Raw genomic sequence first — 9584 nt, 5'->3', positions numbered from 1 at the left:
AATATTCTCTGTTGTCCCATGTTTTTAATTAATTAGAGACCAATGTTATAAATGTGAGGAGACAGTTTGATAGGAGGCCGAGTTGGTGAATATGGTTGTTCAATATCAATCTTGAATTGAAAATCTAAGATAGAACATGAGTTGGGATCTGGCCAAAGGCACATTATGAGTCCTGAATGTAATACGGTAAAAGGGAACCAACATTCATGTTTAAAAGGACAGTATGTAGTGTTTTTCCTTGACATAGTTTACAACAATGTGTAAAGTTGCTGTCATACATTCGGTGTGATTTTCAATTCGGCATCCTATCGAAGTGGGGTCTCCTTTGATTGTCTCTAAAGATAGAATTTCTGAATTTTTATTATAATTGTTAATGATCCATCTGTGTCTATGAAAAGTAGTGTTATTGTGTAGTACTATTGTGGACAAATTTAGATCAGGTACAGGTACATAAAAAAGGACATACACATCAACCCATGGCCACTCCATCATACATGAATTCAACATTTTACACTCAGTGATCATAACATCAAGAAATAATTCTACACTACATTTGCCCCAGAGGCAAAATGTGAATACAGGTTGTGTAAAAATGAAATTGTACCAACAATCTGTTTCTGGTATGTTATAACAGGATTTCTCATTGGTTTTTAGTTTAGAATAATTGGTATAGTATATTTTAATTTCAGTGGGGGTTTTGTGGGTAGATTTATTGATTGCTTGGCACCCTGTCTTTATTTCTTCTCCATGTGTGACCTGAAGGGATAAGGTTTGACAAATATTATTATTGTGGGATATTTCAATTCCTTTGGTATGTAGTGTTTCCAATTTCCATTCACCTTTCAGGTATGCCTCATTTTCATGTGTGACCAAAGCAGCAAGATTCAGGTTTGCCTCGTCTTTTGGTGAGATTCCAACATATCCAGCATAATTTAGTAGTGCATGCTCCCAAGGATCTTGCATCTCCGTGTCCTTGTTTCAGCTGGGATAGACTTAATTTTCTTCCTAGTAGCTGGCATAGTGCTGTGGTTTGGATTTGGTATGAGAAGAACGTTGATAAACACACTGAAGTTTTAGTTGTTCTAAGCAGTGCTTACACTAGTCAGGGACTTTTTCAGCTTCCCATGATCTGCCAGGACAGCTGACCCAAACTGACCAAGGGGGCACTCCATACCATATGATGTCATGCTTGGGGGGGGAACGGCCAGGGGTCAGCAATCACCACTTGGGGACGGGATGGGGATTGGCCAGTGGGTCGTGAGCAATTGCATTGTGCATCAGTTGTTTTGCATATTCTGTATATTCTCTTACCATGATTATTATCATTGTTTTTCTTTTCCTCTGCTTTTTATTAAACTGTCTTTATCTCAACCCACAGGTTTTAATTTTTCTCTGCTTCTCTCCCCAGTCCCACTGATGCGGGTGGGAGGAGCGAACAGCTGTGTGCTGTTCAGCTGCCTGCTGCGTTAAACCACAATGATCTGACCTGTCCAAGGATTGTGCGTCTGGACTGGAAGGAGAATATTTATCTCAATTAAGAGAAGAAATAAGATTGGGTTTGGGTGACACTGTTGTTGTAATCGATAGAGATTCATTTTCCTCTTTCCTAAAAAAAAGGGGGGGGTTGGTGGGGAAGGCCAAATGGGTTACCTCTTTTATGATACAGGATAAATCCACCTAGTGGTGGTAATCCTATGTTTTGTACCACTGTTATTAATAGCTTCCCAAGCAAGTCTGCCACAAGGTTTAGTCAGAGTCATAGGCACATGTCCAGTTTGTGGTAAATTTACCATAACCAGTTCTCCTGGTTGAAATGTTACTGGGTATTTTCTTTCATCAGCAGAGGGAGAATTAGCTTGGCCTTGGTAAAGAATGCTCAGCTCACAGTGCTTCCAGTGGGTCCATATCAATTATTCAATTCGTGAAGTATTTTAGAAAGTCAAGTATCCTACTGTGCCTTGGGTGGTTCAAGGCTTCTTTTTAATAGGCTTTTAATAAGCTTTTTCTACTATGCCATTTGATTGGGAGCAATATGGGGTGTGGAATATCCATTGAATTTCTTCCTGTTTTGCCCATTCTTGTACCTCCTTGTATGAAAAGTGTGACCTATTATCACTTTGGATGGTACCAGGAGAAGGTAGACTTGAGAACCAAGATGATAGACCTCGTGCTGTATTTCATCCATCAGTTTTTTGACACTTAGATGCCATAAGCAAGCCGGAGACTACTTCTACTCCTGTGAGAATATATCAATATCCCACAGAAGGCTTGAGTGGTCCAGTATACTCGATCTGCCATGTAGACCACAAAGCTTTTCCTTGGTTGATATGTAGGAGCGGTGCTTTAGCAGGGTGATTTGTTCATAGTTTTAATTTACATTGAGGACATCCTGTGAGAATAGCTTTACAAGTTTTTTGGTCTAGAGGCCAACCTTTGCTTTGTGCAGCAAAATAAAGTGCTTCTGTACCTGTGTGACCTAATTTTTGATGTAGCTACTCTCCCAACTCAGAATTTAAGGAGTTCTCTGTTTCTATTTTCCTAATCTTAGCCAATTCATCTACCTTTTGGTTCTGGTTTGTGGCTGGCTTATTATTTTTGGTATGTGCTTTTACTCATCTCATCTTGAATGGTTTTTTTCTGGCTATATTCAATAATAATTGCCAATCCTGAGTTCTCCAAACTGGAGATCTGTTTACTTCCCACTTTAGGGATTCCCACCAACAGAGCCATTGTGTGGCACCAACCCACACAGCATAGGAATCTACATCAATAACTTTTGCTCCATTTTGTGCTGTTAGAACAATTTCCCTTAATTCTCCTACCTGTGCACTATCTTCACCTTCTTCTATTACTGCTTGCTAGTGGCAATTCCCAATGCAGCAGCCTTATATTGCCATTTACCATTTACCCTTTTTGTTGAGGCATCAGTGAACCAAAAGTTTTCTCTTGGTGCTCCCTCAGTGAGGGGAGGTGTGTCTAAAATTGGTGAGGGTTTAAAAGGTTGTGGTAATGCTAATTGGTCTGCATTTGTAGGCATTTGTAATTTGGAGACCTTAGTATGTCCTTTGCTTAATTTCATTTCCTCTGCAGTCCCTGTCAAGTAGGCATACCACTTTCTGACTGTAGGTTTTTGTGCACCTTCTTCTGGGGGAGCAGCTCCCTTTAGGATTGCTTCTAGTAAGTTAAATGGACCTCTGGGTTGTACAGACTGTCCCTGGTGTATTTTTTCAACTTGTTTCACTGCTCAGACTAAAGACAAAAGTCCCTTTTCCCACTCAGAATATCTCTGTTCTGTGTCCTTAAATGCAGTTGAGCTGAATATTAAAGGTCTTTTTGGTCCATCTGGCCCAGTTTGGAATAGGTTACAGTAAGTACCATGCTCAGCAAAACATAATTCTGCTATAATGGGTCATGGGAATGTATGGATCCCAATGATTGATATGTTGTTTTTTTTAAATTTTGTATTAGAGTTTTAACTGCCTCTTCATGTCCTGGATTCCATTTCCACTGTTTTCCCTTTCATAAAAGTGAGTAAAGTGGGTGGCCAATGATAGAAAAGCCAGGTACATGTTTTCTCCAGTATCCTAAAGTACCCATAGGCTGTTGTAATTCTTTCCTAGATTGGGTTATCTGTAACTGTTCTATTTTATCTAGGGTGTCTAGTGGGATTGTTGTGCTACCTGCAATCCACCAAGTACCCAAAACCTTTACATTTCTGCTTGGTTTCTGACACTTCTCAGGTGGGATTTAAACTTCTGCTTTATGTAGTGCTTGCAGTACTGCTGCTGCTGCATCCCCTACCTCCTCAAGGGTATTTTCTCCAATTAGAACATCATCTATATATTGGTATAGTTTCACATTCTGAGGAAGTGTGACTATTTGTAGCAGTGCAGCAAGCACAGCATGAGCAATTGTAGGTGAGTATTTATATCCCTGTGGGAGTCTGCTAAAGGTATACGGTATACCTTCCCAAGTAAAAGCAAATTTTGCTTTATCCTCCTCCTGCCTGGCTTGCCAAATTGTGGTGGTGCATTCCCCACCAATGGTCTTTTCTGCTGGATCACTTTATGATCTCAGAAACTCCTTGGCCTTGATGTAAGGAGTTGGACGATTAGGCAGCACTGTCTGTACCAGAAACTCATACACGGCTGAGGCGGGGAGCGAGGATGGGAAAAATCAGCTATCCCCTGATAGCCTCAGAACATACCTGATCTGCATCATAGCCCGAGTGGCATGGTCAGTGGTTACCAGATTGTGGCCCAGACTGGAAATTTACTGATGATTAAAACCAGTCATGTCATGACCCTATAAAACAGCAGTCATAAGTGACGCCCTTTCACTGAACTCAAGGGGAATTTTTAACAGGTATACCAGTATATATATAAAATCATGTTTGTGTGTATCTCTGTGTGAATTGATTTAAGTAGTTTGTGACAAAGTGAGTCTTATACTGCTACTAGATATATAGAGATAGATAGATATTACCTGTAGATATAAACTGTTGGCCAAGTCTGAGACTAAGGTTGGACCTAGCCGCACCTAGAGTCCTCTCTGAAAAGGAGTTTAGAAAGCGGGGGGGTCTGTTCTGAACCTTGTGACTCAGTGGGAGGGTCTCCCTCACAGTTTTGTCTGACCCTGTCCTCCATGCAGTAAATAACCAAGCATACCTTGCCATCCCATCTTATAAACTACTGTTGCATTTACCATTGAACTTTCTTAACTCACTGTTTTACATCAATAAGCTATATTTTTTGCCTCCCACTCACTCCATCTGCAACATCCCCACTTGATAACAAGTAGAGTGGCATACTGGGCTGGTGGAATTGATATACTGGAGAGAAAAGAACCTCTAGTAATACCTATTAAATCCCTAAATTACAACATTGATACATCACATCATAAATAACAGGCTAGAAATCTGATGGTGTGGTCCATCTGTTGAAACAAAAAATACCAATTGTAACATCAGAGAAATTAAACAAACACCCCAAAATCATTCTCAGGAACTGAAATCCGTTGATCATCAACCTAGGACTCAGAGGTGGAGAGAACTACACAATCAAGCATTGACATTAGGCATTCTCAGAGCTGTAATTCAGAGACAACCTGCCAGCATCATCCAAGACCTAACTCATGCATTTCAAAGAAATGATCAGAGACAAAACATTCCCAACAATCACATACCATCACCAGCTCAGAGAGGGTGGTGATAACCCTTTCCTTCCCCAAAATCCGAGATCAAAAACCGAATAGTGCCTGGATGACAATTGGGTCTGTCTGTCCAGCAAGTGGAATCCTATCAATGGATAACAGCCCATATATTTTAATCCAAATTGGTCCTTGAAAACAATTAATGAAATTCCTAACAGATATGGGAGCACAAATTTCAATATTGACACAACAAGATGCTGAGAAGCCAGGTATATGACCCAGATGGCAAAGATTTAAACTCTAACCCCAATAAAGATGAGGAGGCTACAGTGCATATACTCCACACAGCTCCTGTACTCCCTAATTCAAAAGTTAACAATGTACCACAGCACCTGATTTCTACTGTGGCATGAGACAGAATTTCTGAAGTCATAGCTAGTTTAGAGAAACCAATTTTCTCCAGAACTCGCTCCCCATACACAAGGCCACCTTGTTCTTATTATACCATATCTGGCTTAATTTGATGTTTTCCGGTCCGAAGGGTGGAATTAGCCAGACTAGCTATTATCTTGCCTATTTGTACAGCATGTGATTGTCATGATCTGGAAATTTGCACTGCTATACTCTGGGTAGCAAAGGGGCAGCAGAGAGGCCAGGTCTGAGTCCAGAACTTTCATTGTAACCAGGCAACCATTGTAACCAGGACCAGGCAACCTCCCAGCTGGGTGATCATCATCCTCAGTATGGAAAGAGACTAAAAAGAGAGCCTTGTCTATGAAGATGTGTAGAAGCCAACTACTAAGCCAGATACATGGTGGCATGCTGGGAGTTTGAAATCTTGAGGTGCATTTGCTTCTTACAGGACAGTGGGGGAATGCAAGCCAGGGTAGTCAGTAGCTCATCTCAGTGTATAACAGAACAATTCAGTTTGGAATGAACATCCAGAGGCCATCTAGTCCAAACCCCATCTCAGAGCACGTCTAATCAGGTCAGGTTGCTTAGGGCCATGTCCAGTTGAGGACTGAAGACCTCCAAGAAGACAGATTTTACTTCCTCTCTGGGAAACCTGTTCCAGCATTTGATCACCCTCACGATAACTTTCTTAATCCTGATACCTGATCAGAATGTCCCATGTTTCAACTTGTGTGCATTGCCCCCTGTCCTATCATCATGCATCCCTGAGAAGAGTCTAGCTTCACCTTGTCCTTGTCCTCTGATCAGGTTGCTGTAGCCAGGAATAAAGTTTTTCCTGATCCTTCTCTTCTTAAGGCTGAGCGAAGCCATTTCTCTCAGCTTTTCTTCCCCCAGCCAGCTTGGCGGCAAAAAGGCAGAGTACCTCAGTCTTTTCCCTGTCACTTGTCACTGGTTCCCCTGCCACACTGAACAGCAGGCCCATGTTCTCCTTAACCTCTCTTTTGCTGCCAATACACTTAGAAACACCTTTCTTGCCATCCTTCACATCCCTTGCTAGTTTCAACTCCAGATAAGCTTTGGCTTTCCTGACTCCATTTCTATATGCATGGGCAATGTTTTTGCATTCCTCCCAGGTAGTTTATCCATGCTTCCACCTTCTGTGTGCATCTTTTTTATGTTTGAACTCAGCCAGGAGCTCTGTGTTCATACATGCTGGCCTTTTAACAGCTTGCTTGACTTCCTGCACATTGAGACCAATCATTCTTGTGCTCTGAGGATGCTGTCCTTGAAGATCAATCAGGTCTCCCAGGCCCCTTTCCTTCCAGGAAAGTTTCCTACAGGCTCCTGCAGACAGGTCCCTGAACAAGCCAAAACCTACTCTTCTGAAGTCCTGGATCTAGCTTACTCCTTGCAGTATCTTAAACTCTGCAAGTCTCATTGTTGCTGCAGCAAAGGTTGCCCTTGCCCTTTACACTATCCACCAGTTGTTGCTCACTTGTGAGTTACAGGTCCAACAAAGCACCTACCCTCACCAGTTTATCAATCACATGCATCAAGAAATTATCTTCAATATGTTCCAGAAATCTGGATCGGTCATGCCCAGCCATGTTGCCTTTCCAGCAGGGTGATTAAAGTCACTGATGAGTACTAAGGTCTGTGACTGAGAATTTCTCCAGCTGCCTAAAGAACACTTCACCTGCTCCCTCTTCTTTATCAGATGGGATGTAGCAGATACCCATTGCAGCATCACCTGTGCTGGTCTGTCCTGCTCATCCCTCTTACCCACATCCCTCCACTGCAGCACTCTAGTCATGAGCGCTATCCCATCACATAGCCACGATCCTAATGAGGTCTTAGCTCTGCAGCTGTGCATAGACTGTCCTCCTGCTTGTTCCTCAGGCTACATGGATTTGTGTACAGGTCTGGTGGAAAAAGACCTGGGGGTACTGGTTGACAGCCAGCTGAATATGAGCCAGCAGTGTACCCAGGTGGCCAAGAAGGCCAATGGCATCCTGGCCTGTATCAGTGTAGAACAGTGTGGCCAGCAGGAGCAGGGTAGATGTTGTGCCCCTGTACTTGGCACTGGTGAGGCTGCACCTCAAATACTGTGTTCAGTTTTGGGTCCCTCCCTACAAGAAAGACGTTGCATTGCTGGAACATGTCCAGAGGAGAGCAACAAAGCTGGTTAGGCATCTGGAGCACAAGTCTGATGAGGAACGGCTGAGGGACATGGGGTTGTTCAATCTGGGGAAGAGGAGGCTGAGGGGAGACCTTGTCACTGTCTACAACTACCTGAAAGGAGACTGCAGCGAGGTGGGTGTTGGTCTCTTCTCGCAGGTAATGGACAAGGGGAAATGGCCTGAAGTTGCGCCAGGGCAGGTTTAGGTTAGACATTAGGAAAAATTTTTTCACTGAAAGGGTTGCCCAGAGAAGTGGTTGAGTCCCTATCCCTGGAGGTATTTAAAAGATGGGTAGACAAAGTGCTTAGGGGCATGTTTTAGTGGTGGAATGGCAGGGTTAGGTTAATGGTTGGACTTGATGATCTTAAAGGCCTTTTCCAATCTAAACGATTCTACGATTCTTTGATTGATTTGAGATGGGTCCCAAGTTGTGCTGCTTTTACAGGGGAAGTGCGAGACCCTCCCCTGTCATCCTGTCTCCCAGATGCATCTGCTCTGCCTCTTCTGCCCTCAGTTCTCTCCAGGTTATGGTAACCCTCTCTAGCATACCTCATGTAAAGCCCTCTTCGTTAGGTTAGGAAGCCTGTTTGCAAAGCCACGCTTTGTTATGCATACCCACCCCAGCTCAGTAGCCCTTGCTGTGACTGTGGTCACAGAAGCCAAAGTCCTTCCTGTGACACCAGCCATGCAGCCAAGCTGTTACACCCTGTGTGAGTCCACTTCTGCTTGGGCCTTTCCTTCTCTCACTGACAAGATTGAGGAGACACCACTTTCCTCCCTTGCCCTTCATACTCAACCCCAGTCCCTGTGGCCACCCTTAATGCACTCCAGGTTACAACCAGCAGCATCACTGGCGCCCACATGGAAAATCAGCAAGGGGTGAAAGTCCAAAGCATGAACAAGCCTGCCCAGCACCTCCATAACTTCCAGACTGGTTGCCAGATTGCTGCCTTCATCTCCATAGGAGGGATTCTCCTGTAACTATCACACTGCTTTTACCCCTTGTGCAGAAACCAAGTTCAGGCTCAGCTGGCTCTGATCCCATATGTCTGATATGTGCAGATGGTCCCTAACTCAACTTCCCTCTGGTATCAGTGCTCCTGCATTTCTTTTGAGCTGCTGTTTGGCATAGGGACTTGGTAACTGACCTTACCTGACAGTATACGAAAGGGTTTGTAGTTAGCTAGAGCCTTAGTACTTGCAAAAACCAGCGTCTATGCTTGGGAGGTGAAGTCAGACTATCTATCTCAGTTTTCCCTGCACTTGGCTGCTGGAATTATTAGGAGGTCAAGACAACCGCACAGAGCAAAGACAACCCAAAAGCTCCTGAAGGTCTTCAGCCAACTATCCTCAATAGCACAAGCAAAGATAGATACGGAACTAACACCGTATTTCACATGACAAAATTTGGGCCAGTATCAGTAGTAGTTTTAAGCCTTCCTAGTCCCTCTCACTGCTTAAATTTATAATCAGATGAAAATAAGGCGACTTAGAAAGTAGCCTGGAAGGGGAGAAGGCAATCAGACATTTGCCGAGTTCAAAACACTGTTCATAAGCAGCAGGAGAAAAGAAACAGAGGAGGAAGGGGCTGTATGAGCAATGTCTACTTTTAACAAACTTGCTAAGGAGTATGTGGCAGCACAAGGGCATGTAAGCAGCCACAACAGATGTAGCTTTAAAATAAAACAAGTCTCTGCTTATTTTGCCATAAAAATTTTTAGAAGGATGCAATCTGAAACAACCCTGAGAAAAAAAAAAAAAAGCAAACCCAAAACTGAATAGCTCTAGACCTACACACCATAGGTCTCCCTACTTTCTAGTGCTGTGAAGTTCTAACAA

Source organism: Egretta garzetta, unplaced genomic scaffold (assembly GCF_000687185.1).
Source record: "Egretta garzetta isolate BGI_Z169 unplaced genomic scaffold, ASM68718v1 scaffold617, whole genome shotgun sequence".
Lineage (NCBI taxonomy): Eukaryota > Metazoa > Chordata > Aves > Pelecaniformes > Ardeidae > Egretta > Egretta garzetta.
The sequence above is the reverse complement of the archived record's forward strand: the minus strand, read 5'-3'. Positions refer to the sequence as shown.